Source organism: Rhinatrema bivittatum, chromosome 4 (genome assembly GCF_901001135.1).
Source record: "Rhinatrema bivittatum chromosome 4, aRhiBiv1.1, whole genome shotgun sequence".
In the NCBI taxonomy this organism is placed as follows: domain Eukaryota; kingdom Metazoa; phylum Chordata; class Amphibia; order Gymnophiona; family Rhinatrematidae; genus Rhinatrema; species Rhinatrema bivittatum.
This window is the reverse complement of record NC_042618.1, coordinates 348849640-348864337: the sequence shown is the minus strand read 5'-3', so window position 1 is coordinate 348864337 and position 14698 is coordinate 348849640. Positions and strand designations below refer to the sequence as shown.

The 14698-nt window shown below is 44.8% G+C and overlaps 1 long non-coding RNA gene across 1 annotated transcript in view; it reads left to right on the top strand.

Moving 5' to 3' along the window:
- LOC115090956 overlaps positions 1-14698 on the top strand; it is a 151159-nt gene that overhangs the window by 108964 nt on the left and 27497 nt on the right. The window lies entirely within an intron of this gene.

Below are 14698 nucleotides of genomic sequence, written 5' to 3'. Positions count from 1 at the left end.
GAGGTAACAAGGAACAGCTTTGTTATGCAAATTACTTATTTTGAATGAATCAAAGTAAACTTTTAATTAGGAACACCCCACAAGTGAGTTAAACCTGCTTTTTTCAATGTACCTGTCCCAAAAATCTGCTACTAATACACAGGAAATGGATTGCACCTTCACAGTCTTAACATAGTAACATAGTAATGATGGCAGAAAAAGACCAAAATGGTCCATCTAGTCTGCCCAGCAAGCTTCCCAAGGTAGTAACTGCCACTCTGTGCAGGCTACCCCCATGTTTCTGTTAAGGGTAGTAACTGCTGGTCCATGCAGATTACCCCCATGCTTTTTTATTTATTACCATCCTCTAGCCTTTAGGGATCCACAGTGTTTATCCCATGACCCTTTGAAATCCTTCACAGTTTTAGTCTTCACCACTTCCTCTGGAAAGGCATTCCAGGCATCCACCACCCTCTCAGTGAAGAAATATTTCCTGACATTGGTTCTAAGTCTTCCTCCCTGGAGTTCCAAATTGTAACCCCTAGTTCTACTAAATTGTTTCTAATGGAAAAGGTTTACTGACGACCATGGATAATTAAAACCTTTCAAGTACCTTAAGGTCTGTATCATATCACCCCTGCTCCTCCTCTCCTCCAGGGTATACATATTCAGGTTCTTCAAACTCTCCTCATAAGTCATTCGATGGAAACCACCCACCATTTTGGTCGCCCTTCTCTGGACCGCCTCCATCCTGTCTCTGTCTCCTTTGAGATATGGTCTCCAGAACTGAATACAGTAAAGGGTACCCTTGCCCCATTAAAAAGAACCCACCCCCCCAGGGTTAAAAGACATGTGACTGTACAATTGGAATTTAACCCCAGGAATGAGTATGGCCCCAGCAAAGTTCAGCAAACACCCTGATTTGGAGTTACACTCATTATAGATAGAAACCTTAGTGGAATAGGGATATCCAGAGTCAAAAAATGTATTTCAGTTCATTCATTTATTTGTAGGTTGCAGTCATTTGTTTAGTTTGTTTCAAATGAAAAAAATATATATTTGTTTTATTTGATCATTTGTTTTCCATTGTAAATGAGTAAGCAATGCAGTCTATTTTGGTCTCTCAAATTCAGGTTTTCTAATTATTTGTAATGAAACTGGCAGGTAGATGTGATCAGAAGGGTAAAGGTATGCCAACGATCAAGACTATGTCATTGTGGCACAAAAAGTGGCATGAAGGGCCCAAACATCCGCAATAGGGCAAAATTCTATTAGCAGTGGTAGGAGTTCTCTGAGGCACTGTCAGAGGAACAAAGCAAGAGTAAGAATGGCCATAACATCCCAAGGCTCCAAACGTGGGCACCAGCAACAGTGGCATGAAACCCCAAGACTGCACAAAAGAGGCAAAGTGGTACCAAGTGTAGCACGAACAGCTTAAGGCACCATGAAGGGGGAACAAAGCACCCAAAAAAACGGAAACTCCCCAAAGACAATGATCAAGGGTGAAAGCAAACAGAAAGAGTGGCATGAAGACCCCAAAGCATCACGAAAGGTACAAAGCAGCCATCCAGAGTGGCATGAACATCCCCAAGACTTCAAATGAAGGGTAAAGGATACCAACCATATCATTAGAAAACCCTAGGCAGGGAGATCCCTGGAAGAGGCCTGATGTCATTTCCATATGGCATCATTAGGTGATTGAGCTAGTTGATCAGGCTTGGAGTTGGTCTTAACTGGAAGTTAACATGCTATTCACTGATCAGAGGCACAAATGTTCTTTAGCCACAAACTAATATCTTGTGATTCAGGGAATACTGGATACAATTCTTCTTCTGAATCAGTTTTTGCAAATACTGCCTTGATTACTTAAGAAGCAGTAATCATGGTGGAGTGTGATCCTGGATGTAGATCGTGCACTTCTGCAGCCCTTTCTATTTGCATAATCCATCAAATGCTAAAAACCAAATGAGACCAATAATTGTGAGAACCATAAGAGAAAGGAGTTTGAAGAAAATGTCTAAGAGGGCATGTAATCTTTAAAGATGAATGGGTTAATAAGGCCTGTGAAAAGAATCAAATGTTCAGAGCAAGACCAAGAGTTGGCAAGCAAGGTAGGGGAAGAGGATTGGAAAGAAAGCTAGAAGACAGCTGGAGCTTGGAACATTGACAGCAGCAGTGGCACTGGCTAGGGATATGCACTCACTTGAAACAAATGGGCATAACATAATGGCTGAGCCCATATTTGTTTCATTTGGAGATCCCCAAAATGAATGGAGGAGTCCCACGAATGAACAAAAAACAAAAGTCTCATTCATTGATGTTTCCCATTTATTTTGATGCCCCATTGAAGTCTATGGCTGTGTTGTGAACAAATAAACAAGTGCAAATAACTTAGCAACTAGTTCATGCCTGTGTGACCTCACCACCTTCTCAGAGTCAATACAGGACAAGTTGGCAAGGAAACTAGCCAGATGAAAAATCATGATTCTGCATATTTTTACATGGCCTATAGCTGCTATCTGGATCAAGTGATGCTGACCCTCTTCCACTATAAAGTATGAGCATGTAAAAGAAGCATTCTGTATTTTCTCTCTAACTTATGGCAGAAAAGGACATGCTATTAGAAGCTCTCACAGAGTTTGAAAAAGCTTAACTTTGGATTTGGCACAGGTAAAGGGCTGCTACTAATCTTCTCTGTGCTGTTGGTCTCATCAATATGCAAGGAAGTGAAGCAGAGCAGTGCTGATGATTTTGATTTTTCTCTTTTCTGGGGGAGGGTCATCATGGGAAACAGTGTGGAGATTGCAGTTGCAGGAGGGCTATTGATTTTTTGCAATAGTCTATCTAAACACTAGTGAGAAGAGCAGTTCACCCTCAGGCTGAAGAAGATAGTCTTACCAGGCTGACAGTCTTTTTGTCTGTTACTGTTTAACATTTTTTTTCGTGAGTCAGTCAGCAGTAGTGCACACAGCACAGCACAGCACAAATATACTGAGGGCCGGATTTTAAAACATACATGCACGACCTACATGTGCATATGCTACCCGGTGTGTGCACATGTATGCCCGATTTTATAACATGTGCACACAGGCACACACATGTTATAAAATACGGGGTAGGCATGCTCAAGGGGGTGCACAATTGGGCACCTTGTGCACGCCGAGACCTATCCGAGCCGCTCTGCCTTCCCCTATTCCCTCCCAGGCAGCTCCAAAATCAGAGCAGTCTGGGAGGGAACTTCCTTACCCCCCCAACCCACCTTCCCTTTCCTCCCCCACCCTTTCCCCCCTACCTTTTCTTTTTTGTTTTCTTTGTTCCAAAACTTACTTCAGCCCTGGGGCTGAAGTAAGTTGTGCGTGCCGGCCAACTGCCAGCGCATCATCTCAGGCCCAGCAGCCGCATGGAGGCCTTTGGCCATGCCCCGCCCTGCCCCGGACCACCCTGGCCTGCCCATATCCCTCCCCCTCCCCCTTTTTCAAGTCCCGGGACTTACTCGCTTCCTGGAGCTTTACGCACGCTGCCGGGCCTTTTGAAAATAGGCCTGGCGCACATAACCCCCCTATGCGCATAAATCCTCCTGGATTTACATGCATAGGTCTTTGAAAATCTGCCCCTGTATGTGTTTGTGTGTGTGTGTGTGTGTGTGTGTGTGTGAGTTCTCTATACAGTGAGTGATACTGTGACTGAGGGTATATTTACAGTATCAATACATTCATTTGTAATATCCAAACCCACAATAGGCAGTGTACCTCAACAAGTTCCATCATGTCAGGGAAAGAGAGAGGCGGGGGTGTTGACAGGGGCAGCAATACAAAAGGCAGACCTGCACCTAAATTGAAGAGGGACATTTCTATGTCAAGAATGCAGGAAAGGAAGGTAGCTCAATGCAAAAGAAATTGAAATTTGGAGAGCATGTGCCTCTACCACTTGTCTCCCTATTGTTTTGGAGTAGACAGAAAAGTTGGGAGAGTCAACAAAGACTGGCAGTAGCAAGGCAGAGGCATGATTAGAGACAGAAAAATGCAATAACTAAAATCAGCTACTCACTTCTCCACATTCGCTACTCCTTCTAAGTCATTGGATGCAGTATTTTGTGGAAGACTTTTGTCTGGGATTCCCTGAATCAGAACTTGAAGAGGACATAACTTAAGAAAGTTTGTAAGGATTAGTCAGTATCTTCTTAGATGATGATACTTATGGTGATGAGAGCAATCACCAGGAAAAGCAGACAGCACAGGTAGATATTGTGAGTGATGACCCTAGCATTTTACCTCATGATCTACCCTCAACTTCAACTCCAGTGCCAGGAGCAGTTTCAAAGAATGTAGAAAAATGATCATGGAAGACATCCCTGATATGGAGACACTTTAAAGTGTAGGAGGACACATATTTTGCTCAGTGTATTCACTTCAGGAAGGATATCATTTAAGGGAAGCAAGTGGGGCATCTCACAAATGCTGGTATGCAGTATGTTCCGACCGTCGCTGCCCAATGTCTTCACTCCGCCCTCTTTACCTCTGTGGTGACTCCCTCCAGGTCTGAAGGACGGCTGGCTGCCACAGCATCTCCCTGTCGTCTCTCTCAGGCGTCCCCGGGCCGGCTCAACGCTGCAGATCCGCCATGTTGCCTGAAGCCTAGGGTGTGCGCACGCACTCCGAGTGAAGTACCAGCAAGGGCGCGAACCTCAGGGACGTTCCCCTGAGATGACATCATCCACTTCCAATATTTAAAGGTTTCTGATATCGCAACTAGTTGAGTTAGCAAAGGTTTTATTTTATTTATTTATTTTATTTAAAATTGTTTGTATACCGTCTTTACAAACAGTGTTTAATCAAAACGGTTTACATAACTAAATAAAAAACAAATGTAAATAAAGATTTAAATTTAAAAGAACATAAAGATTATCAAATTATAAAAGCTCAAAATTACAAAAATATATAATAAAAATAAAAATCTAAAACAATGAATAGTTTACATAAAAAATAAATCAATATATAATAATGTTGTGCCCTGTGTGATGGAGAAGTAGTTATGTTATTTAGTGTGTGATATATGGAAAGCAGATTGAAATAAATGTGTTTTTAGGGATTTTTTGAAGTGTTTGGAGTTGGATATGGATCTTAAAGAGTCTGGTAATGCGTTCCATAAGATTGGTCCAATGACAGAGAATGATCTTTTTCTGGTGATGTCAAGACGGGCCTGTCGTGGTGATGGGATGTCTAAGAGGTTTTTGTCCAGTGATCTTAGATGTCTGGTGGGTTTGTAAATCCGGAGGTTAGGGCTAGGGTTCAGATTGGGTTCCCTGCCTAAGCTACTCTGCCTCCTCGGACTTACCAGAGGTACCCGCTCCTCAGGGACCTCGCTCTCTCTCTTTGCCTTTCAGGTTACAGACAGGAACCGGTACTTGCTTCTCAAGGGCCCTCATTCCTGACTATCTGCTGATTCTCTTCTGCCTGGAAGTCATCATTATCTACATCATTGTGAGTTACCATCGCTCTCTCAGAGCTTTCCCTGGAACCAGGTACTCGCTCCTCGAGGACCTATCCTTCCAGCTCCTGAGCTCCCTGAGACCATTTGTGAGTGTTGTCATCTAAGTTCTGTTCATGAACTCTGCATACCCTGCCTACTCACTGTCTATAGTTTCTCAACAGCTCAGCCATCCAGGGATCGCTGTTACAGTATCTGAGGGACTTCAGCCCTACCGGGCACTTCAGCTCACTACTGCCACCTCTGGTGGTTTCAAGACCTGTCTGTGTGTGTCTGTCTCCATACTCTAAGCCTAGCCGGTGGTCCCTCTCGGGATCTTTCCCCAGGGGCGTGGTCATCTGCCACCGGCCCGAGGATCCACTTACTACTATCTCGGCAGTCTATAACAACAGATTACTAAGTCCGCCTACGGAATACATCAGATTGACACCCCTATCTGATTGCTCCTCCCACCAGCATAGCGGATCATGACACAGTATCACCTATAGAAGCAGCATCCGCTATCATTTGCATCAGAGGAGGGTGACAGCACTAGCTTGGAAACTCCTTCTGCCACTCCAATTGAAAACAAGAGGAAGGAGGTTGAAAAGGAGAAGACTTTTCTCCAAGTTGATCCCATGGCCTTTTCCACCAGTCATCTGGCAGGCCAGCAGACCCTGGTATGTGTTTTCTATGGTAGCAGGCCACCATAGAGAAAATAGGATGGTGTTACTTATCAATGTTCCAAGGCAACAGGCAGGTAGCCACAAAAGAAGTAATGAGGAGCAACAGGAAAATGATTGCCCTGGATGACCAGCCCTTGCAGGTAGGAAAGAATGTGGGTTTTAAGTGTCTGCTACATGTGCTAGCCCCCAATTACAAAGTGCCCTCCAAAACTACATTTAGTAGTCAGGTTTTTCCCAGCCTGTATAATCATTGCCATAGTCACCTACAGACAGAGCTAAGGCAGAGAGAAGTAGAGGGCATTTCACCAGTGATATCTGGACCAGTGTGAATTCTACACATGCTTACCTCTCCCTGATGGCACTCTGGTGGGACCTTGTTGAAAACAACAGGGTAGCTCTAGCAGGGACTGAGTATCAGGATGCAGGTAGTCTGTGCTGCATACCCAGGTGATGGATAGTCCTCATACATCATGCAGTATTCTATCAGCCATAAGAAAGATGCTGGAGGGTTGGCAGCTAGACCAGAGAGTTAGTAGTCTTCAGGCAGGTTTCATTGTGAGAGAGAGTGGGGAAAATATAATTAAAACAATAGGTGATGGGGGCTTTTATAATTTATTCTTTATTGAATTTTAAAATTAGTACATCCAAAAATATTCACATTACAGTGCATAATCCAGAAAAACAAATATAAGCCATAATTTCCAAATATCTGAAAATATTCTTAATACAATAACACAAAACTACTGTTATATTTAAACATATAATGTGGGGGCCCCATCATATTAAAAAAAACATTTCTTACTAAATAACATCCCTTTAATAGAGGGTTGGAGCTATGACAAATTATTCTATTTGGCTCAACCTAGGTGATAAATTGTTCTCTAATTTTTCTTGATTCTTATCTCTCAAGAATTTTTCCAAGTGTGAAGGCTGTGAAAAGATAATTTTTTTCCCTTGAAAATTAATGAAGCATTTGCTGGGGTACTTAAAAAAAAAAAAAGTAGCCCCCAGCTCTAATGCTGCATTTTTCATGGCTAAAAACTGCCTTCTCCTAACCTGAGATGGTTTGGAGACATCCGGGAACATGAAAACCTTCTGGCCACAAAACAATATATCTTTTTTCTTGAAAAGTTTTTCCATAATTATCTCCTTATCTCTTTCTAAAACAAAAGACACAAACAGTGATGCTCTTTTATTTATCAAATCTATAGATTCCTCAAAAAAGGTAGATACACCTGGAGTATTCTCTCCCTCCCTTCCAGGTATATTCCCTATTTGGAGGGGAAAATAATACATTTTTGAGATAGCTGGTAACTCCTCACATGCCAAGATTTCTCTTGCATACTTCGCAAACATCTTGAATAGTGAAAGCAATCTGGTAATCGGGAAATTTACAATTCTCAGATTTTTTTATACGCATAGAATTTTCCAAATTTTCCACATTTGCAGGTAAAATAACATTATCTGTCATATGTAACACTTCCATTTTCTTAACATTATCTATTTCCATACATTTAGTAGTCCATACATTTAGTACAGATGTTTAGTACAGATTAGAGATGTGAATCGTGTGATCGATCATCTTAACGATCGATTTCGGCTGGGGGGGGAGGGAATCTTATCGTCGCGGTTTTGTTTTTTAAAATATCGTGTAAATCGTAAATCGGGGGAGGGCGGGAAAACCGGCACATTAAAACATCCCTAAAACCCACCCCGACCCTTTAAAATAAATCCCCCACCCTCCCGAACCCCCCCCCAAAATGCCTTAAATTACCTGGGGTCCAGAGGGAGGGTCCCAGTGTGATCTTTTACTCTCGGACCTCTGGTGCGTTGTAGAAATGGCGCCGGCGCTACCTTTGCCCTGTCATATGATAGCAGGGCAAAGGTAGTGCTGGCGCCATTTTGTTTTTTTGTCCCCCGACGTCAGGAGCGTAGGAGATCGCTCCCGGACCCCCGATGGGCCCCCAGGGACTTTTGGCCAGCTTGGGGGGGCCTCCTGACCCCCACAAGACTTGCCAAAAGTCCAGCGGGGGTCCGGGAATGACCTCCTAAACTCGAATCGTTTTGCCGTACAGCAAAACGATTCAAGTTTAGGAGGTCGTTCCCGGACCCCCGCTGGACTTTTGGCAAGTCTTGTGGGGGTCAGGAGGCCCCCCCAAGCTGGCCAAAAGTCCCTGGGGGTCCAGCAGGGGTCCGGGAGCGATCTGGACGCGTGACGTCGGGAGCTAGGAATCAAAATGGCGCTGGCGCTACCTTTGTCCTGTCACATGATAAGGGCAAAGGGCCACTGGCGCCATTTCTCTTCACAGCAGCCGTGGGCAGAGAGCGGGACATCGCGCCGGGATCATCGCGCCGGGACCCCAGGTCATTTAAAACATTTGGGGGGGGTTCGAGAGGGTGGGGGTTTGTTTTAAAGGTTCGGGGTGGGTGTTAGGGTTTTTTTGGTGTGCCGGTTTTCCCACCCCCTATTTAACAATACAATACAAATGCCCCTGACGATAAATCGTGGGCATTTGTATTGTATCGTGCACTCTAACGATTTTGGACGATTTTAAAATTATCTGACGATAATTTTAATCGTTCAAAAACGATTCACATCCCTAGTACAGATGTTTAGTACATTTAGTCCATACATTCAGTATAGATGTTTCAATACCATTTAACCTTTCCCCCTGCTCTTGTATAAGAATCTTATTTCGATTAATAACACCTAGAGATAAATTCATGTGTTGCACGTTAGAGTCCAATTTAATCATCATCCTCAAAATATCCCCCAACATCACATTGGCTGCATCAACGGTATCTAACCTTGCGCTACCGATGCTAGGTATTGGAGTATCCTCTACTGCTCCTTGTTGATCTAATTCCGGGCAGGAGGTCCAAACAACATTTAGTGACTGAGAAACTAAGTCTAAATCACTTACTCTTGTGCGATCTTCAGAATTACTTCCTCCTCCTGATGTTCCGGGTGGGGGTTGTAGAGGCGTTGGACCAGTGCCGGGACTCAGTGAGACTTCAGAAGAGTCCCCATTGCAGTCCCTTTGTGGCGAAATCCTGCAAACATGAGCGACCATGGGGACAGATCTTTGTGGGGCTGGGAAGGAGGTAACAAATGTTACCTTTCTTTTACGCCCCATAAAACAACTATATTTCTTCCACAGCAATCCAAGGCAATCAAAGTCGATCTAAGTCGCGCACGCCCCTTTGGCGTATGCGGCTTAGGCAACGTGCTGGCAGCTGCGATGCGCCGCTATCCCATGGGCTTTTCAGCTCACACTCACTGGCGGATGACGTCAGAGGCAGGAGTCCCACAGCTGTAGTTGATCTTACAATAATTCTCGCCACTTCTCTGTGCCAGGCAGGCCGGGTCTGCTCCTTCCTTCCTCACAGGTCAGGGCCCCCTGATGGGGGCTTTTGGTTGTATCTTTTGCTTTGCAACCTTGCTACACCTAGAACTAAGGAATACCCTGGAATTGGGCCCCAGGACCACAGGAATCTATTCTTAAAGGACCTAATAGAAAGGTGCAAGAAAATAGTGGGTCATTTCCATTGAAGCCTGAAGAGTGGGGCAGCTTCTCTGTGAGAAGTAGGAAGAATATGGGAAATATCATAAGCATCTGATTCCATATGTTGGCACCTGCTGGAATTCCACCTATTTGTTGCTGCACAGAGAGATTAGTGAGTAACAGACAACCCTTCATGATCTGCCTCTGGAAACAGAGATAGGTGTGTATTGCCTACAGAGGCATCGTTATTGGGTAGTGAGGGAGGAGGCAGCTGACAGAAATCCTGAAGTCCTTCATAGAGGATATGAGTTTCAGAAGTGCCACTTTGGCATGATCATCTCTCTATTTAACATTCTGGAGAGTAGGGATGTGAATCGTTTTTGAACCATTAAAATTATTGTCAGATAATTTTAAAATCGTCCAAAATCGTTAGAGTGCACGATACAATACAAATGCCCACGATTTATCGTCAGGGGCATTTGTATTGTATCGTTAAATAGGGCACACCAAAAAAGCCCCTAAACCCACCCTGACCCTTTAAATCGACCCGACCCAACCCATCGCTATTTTTTTTTACGGAGGCCCGCGCCGCAAAAAAAAAACCAAAAACCCATCTGACCCTTTAAATCGACCCCCCCCCTCCCGACCCGACCCATTGCTAATTATTTTTTTACGGAGGCCCGCACCGCAAAAAAACCCAAAAAACCCATCTGACCCTTTAAATCGACCCCCCTCTCCCGACCTGACCCATCGCTATTTTTTTTTATGGAGGTCCGCACCGCAAGAAAAAAAAAACCCATCCGACCCTTTAAATCGACCCCCCCTCCCGACCCCCCCAAAACCTTTTAAAGTTACCTGGTGGTCCAGGGGGTCCTCGGGGGGCCTCGGGGAGAGAGCTAGGGGGGCCTCGGGGAGAGGAGAGATCCAGGGGGGCCTTGGGGAAAGATTTCCCAGGCATCAGCTGTTCTAAAAAAAAAAAAAATGGCGCTGATGCCCCTTTGCCCTTACCATGTGACAGGGTATCCGTGCCATTGGCCGGCCCCTGTCACATGGTAGGAGCACTGGATGTCCGGCGCAATCTTTACTCATCAGCCCATATTATACTATGGGCTGATGGCCGGCGCCATGTTTAAAGATGGCGCCGGCCATCTTTACTCATCAGCCCATAGTATAATATGGGCTGATGATGGCGCCGGCCATCCAGCGCTCCTACCATGTGACAGGGGCCGGCCAATGGCACGGATACCCTGTCACATGGTAAGGGCAAAGGGGCATCGGCGCCATTTTTTTTTTTTTTTTAGAACAGGTGATGCCTGGGAAATCTTTCCCCGAGGCCCCCCTGGATCTCTCCTCTCCCCGAGGCCCCCCTGGATCTCTCCCCGAGGTCTCCCGAGGCCCCCCTGGACCACCAGGCAACTTTAAAAGGTTTTGGGGGGGTCAGGAGGGGGGTCGATTTAAAGGGTCGGATGGGTTTTTTGGGGTTTTTTTGCGGTGCGGGCCTCCGTAAAAAAATAATTAGCGATGGGTCAGGACGGGAGGTCGATTTAAAGGGTCGGATGTGTTTTTTTGGGGTTTTTTTTGCGGTGCGGGCCTCCTAAAAAAATGTGAATTGGAATCGGAAATGATTCCAATTCACATATCTTAACGATCAGATTCGAGCCCCCCCGCAGCCGAATCTGATCGTTAAGATGATCTGGCACACGATTCACATCTCTACTGGAGAGTATTCATAAGCAAGAGGGAATGGAAGAAGAGATACTGTAGTTTTCGTACTCCTTGCAGCAGCACGTGCAAGAGAGACTGAAGCCTCTGACCCAAAAGAATACATACATAGCGGGGTACCGCTAGTTTTAAATAACCCCCCCCCCCCTGCCCCCCCCCCCCTAAGACCTGGGAAATAAAAATTGTTTGTGCTACATGTGGTCTGTCCCTGGGTGTCTGTGTGCGTTATGTAGCCAAATAGGGGAGTGCCTAACCAAATTTGCACTCCCAAATTTGTTTTGTGGACTGGGGAGGGCTATTTTGGTGCGTTCCCAAGATCATGCAAGTTTAGTGTTTGTATTTGTGTGTGAACCTCCCCCTTCCCCCAAAAACAACCCTATGAAAAATGCTCTCTTAAACTAACCACCCCACACTCTCCTGCCCCACCCATCCCTGCAAAAAACAGTAGCCCCCCCCCCCCCCGAGTTGCTGAATGAATGAAACCTGCCCCCCCTCGTGATCCCTCCCCAAGATGTTCGCAATAAAATCATTACCACCCCCCACGTTCCAGACCCCCCGAGACCTGATAAAAATGTCTGTCGGTGAAGCGGGCGTTCAGGAGCGGTCCGGGAGCGATGTACTGGCGTTGGTCTGTCGGCTGCGAGCACTGAAATGGGTTCCAACGGCCCTTTGCCCTTACTATGTCAGTGGGGTGGAGCAATGGCAGCGGTAGGTCCTCTGACATAGTAAGGGCAAAGGGCCGCTGACTGCCAGTCCTGAAAATGGTGCCGAGGGGCCCTCGCCCTTACTATGTCACATGGGCTACTGCCGCCATTGGTGTCCCTGAGTGGCATAGTAAGGGAAAGGGCCATCAGCGCCATGTTGATTGCTGGCAGCTGACGGCCGTAGTCAGGAGATGTGTCCCGGACCGGTCCTGGCCCCCCGCTGGAGCCTCCCGGACTTCTGTCAGGTTTTGTGTGTGTTGTGAGGGCCTGGGAAGTAAATAAATTTGGCATATGTGTGGGGGGTGTGAGGAGGGTGGTTTTGTGTGTTTTGGAAGGCTGTGGGAAGTAAATCAATTTGGCATGTGTGTGGGGGGTGTGAGGAGGGTGGTGGGTGGTGGGTGTATTTTTATCTGTAAAGGAAATTGTTATCTTCCAGCAAAAAAAGTGCGTGAATGTGTTAAAATGGAAGTGAAACGTGGACCTGGACTGGTGAAATGATTAGTGTAGTGTGTGTTAGTGTAAGGTGTAACAGATGGCGCTTATGTCCAGCAGATGTCGCTGTTTTCTCAAAAAATCTTTAAACCTATTTTACCTGTCACAGGTGTGACATATCTGTAATGTAAGTAGAGAAGAACCTTCCTGTATGCGAAATGAAGGTTGTGTCCAAATTTGAAAGCAATCGGTTCAGTGGTTTCTGAGATTAGCGATTTTGTCCAAACTATTTAACATTTTTATTTATATAGATGAATATACATTCCTAGTACTTTGTCTTTTGCTGTTTTCCTATTCTGGAATTAGCCCTTTGCTGTATTTTTTTTAGCAAGAGAACAAAAGTGAATTTTTTTTTCATTAATTTTGTTTTGTTTAGACTAATTTAGTTCAAAGAAATTTTGGAAGATTTGTCATGATTTTATTTAGAGTAGAAAGTGAAAATTATTTCTTTTTCTGAGATTTGGGCATTCCTCTCCAGGAAACACGCTCTTTGATCCATGTGGACTTCTGAAAACAAGTCTTCCCAAGCTGTAGCTACTTCAGCAATCATCTGAACAGCAGTGAAGTTTATCTAAAAGATTCAAAGATCACATGAGATTTACCTGATAACTAATGCTAAAATTCTGGCCAGAAATTAGATGCAAATTTTGAAATTTCCTGTAAATAAATTGAACTGATATTAGGAGTGGGATTAGTGTTTTTTTTGTGATAACTTACAAAAAGCTAATTTTCCTTATGTTCCAATGCTAATACATTTTTATTTTACTATAATGCCATGTGCTTCTGTTTCTTACAGAGCATAATAATCCTAATGTGTTCTGAAAATGTGCATGCACTGATTTTGTTTGCATTATTTGCAATAGTAATACATATTATGCCTGATTTTCAAAACCATTGACATGCTTAAAACTGGGTTTTACAAGTGTAAATGCACTATAAGCACATTAAGTGGCTTTTGAAAATTGCTACAATATATGTTATTAAATTGTCCATAGGTTTTACCCGCATTAAGTGCACTTAGCATAGGTAAATGCCTTTTGAAAATTGCTACTATAGTATGTTACATTTACATGTCTGATTCATTTGGAAATTCACCTAAGAACATTAGAACATAAGAAATTGCCATGCTGGGTCAGACCAAAGGTCCATCAAGCCCAGCATCCTGTTTCCAACAGAGGCCAAACCAGGTCACAAGAACCTGGTGAATACCCAAACACCAGGAAGATCCCATGCTACTGATGCAATTAATAGCAGTGGCTATTAGCTAAGTAAACTTGATTAATAACAGTTAATGGACTTCTCCTGCAAGAACTTATCCAAACCTTTTTTGAACCCAGCTACAGAAACTGCACTAACCGCATCCTCTGGCAACAAATTCCAGAGCTTAATTGTGCATTGAGTGAAAAAGAATTGTCTCCGATTAGTCTTAAATGTGCTACTTGCTAATTTCATTGAATGCCCCCTGGTCCTTCTATTATCTGAAAGTGTAAATAACCGAATCACATTTACTCGTTCAAGACCTCTCATGATCTTAAAGACCTCTATCATATAGAGATGTGAATCGTGTGATCGATCGTCTTAACGATCGATTTTGGCTGGGGGGGGAGGGAATCGGATCGTCGCGGTTCTGTTTTTTTTAAAATCGTGTAAATCGTAAATCGGGGGAAGGCGGGAAAACCGGCACACTAAAACAACCCTAAAACCCACCCCGACCGTTTAAAATAAATCCCCCACCTTCCCGAACCCCCCCAAAATGTCTTAAATTACCTGGGGTCCAGTGGGGGGGTCCCAGTGTGATCTTCCACTCTCGGGCCACGGGTGCGTTAATAGAAATGGCGCCGGCGCCATTTTGGTTCCTGGCCCCCGACGTCACGAGCGCAGGAGATCACTCCCGGACCCCCGCGGGACCCCCAGGGACTTTTGACCAGCTTGGGGGGGCCTCCTGACCCCCACAAGACTTGCCAAAAGTCCAGCGGGGGTCCGGAAGCGACCTCCTGCCCTCGAATCGTATTGCCGTATTGCAAAATAGCGCCGGCCATACGGCCATACGGCCATATGGCCGGCGCCATTTTGCAATACGGCAATATGGCCATACGGCCGGCGCCATTTTGCAATACAAAATGGCTGTCATATGACAGGGCAA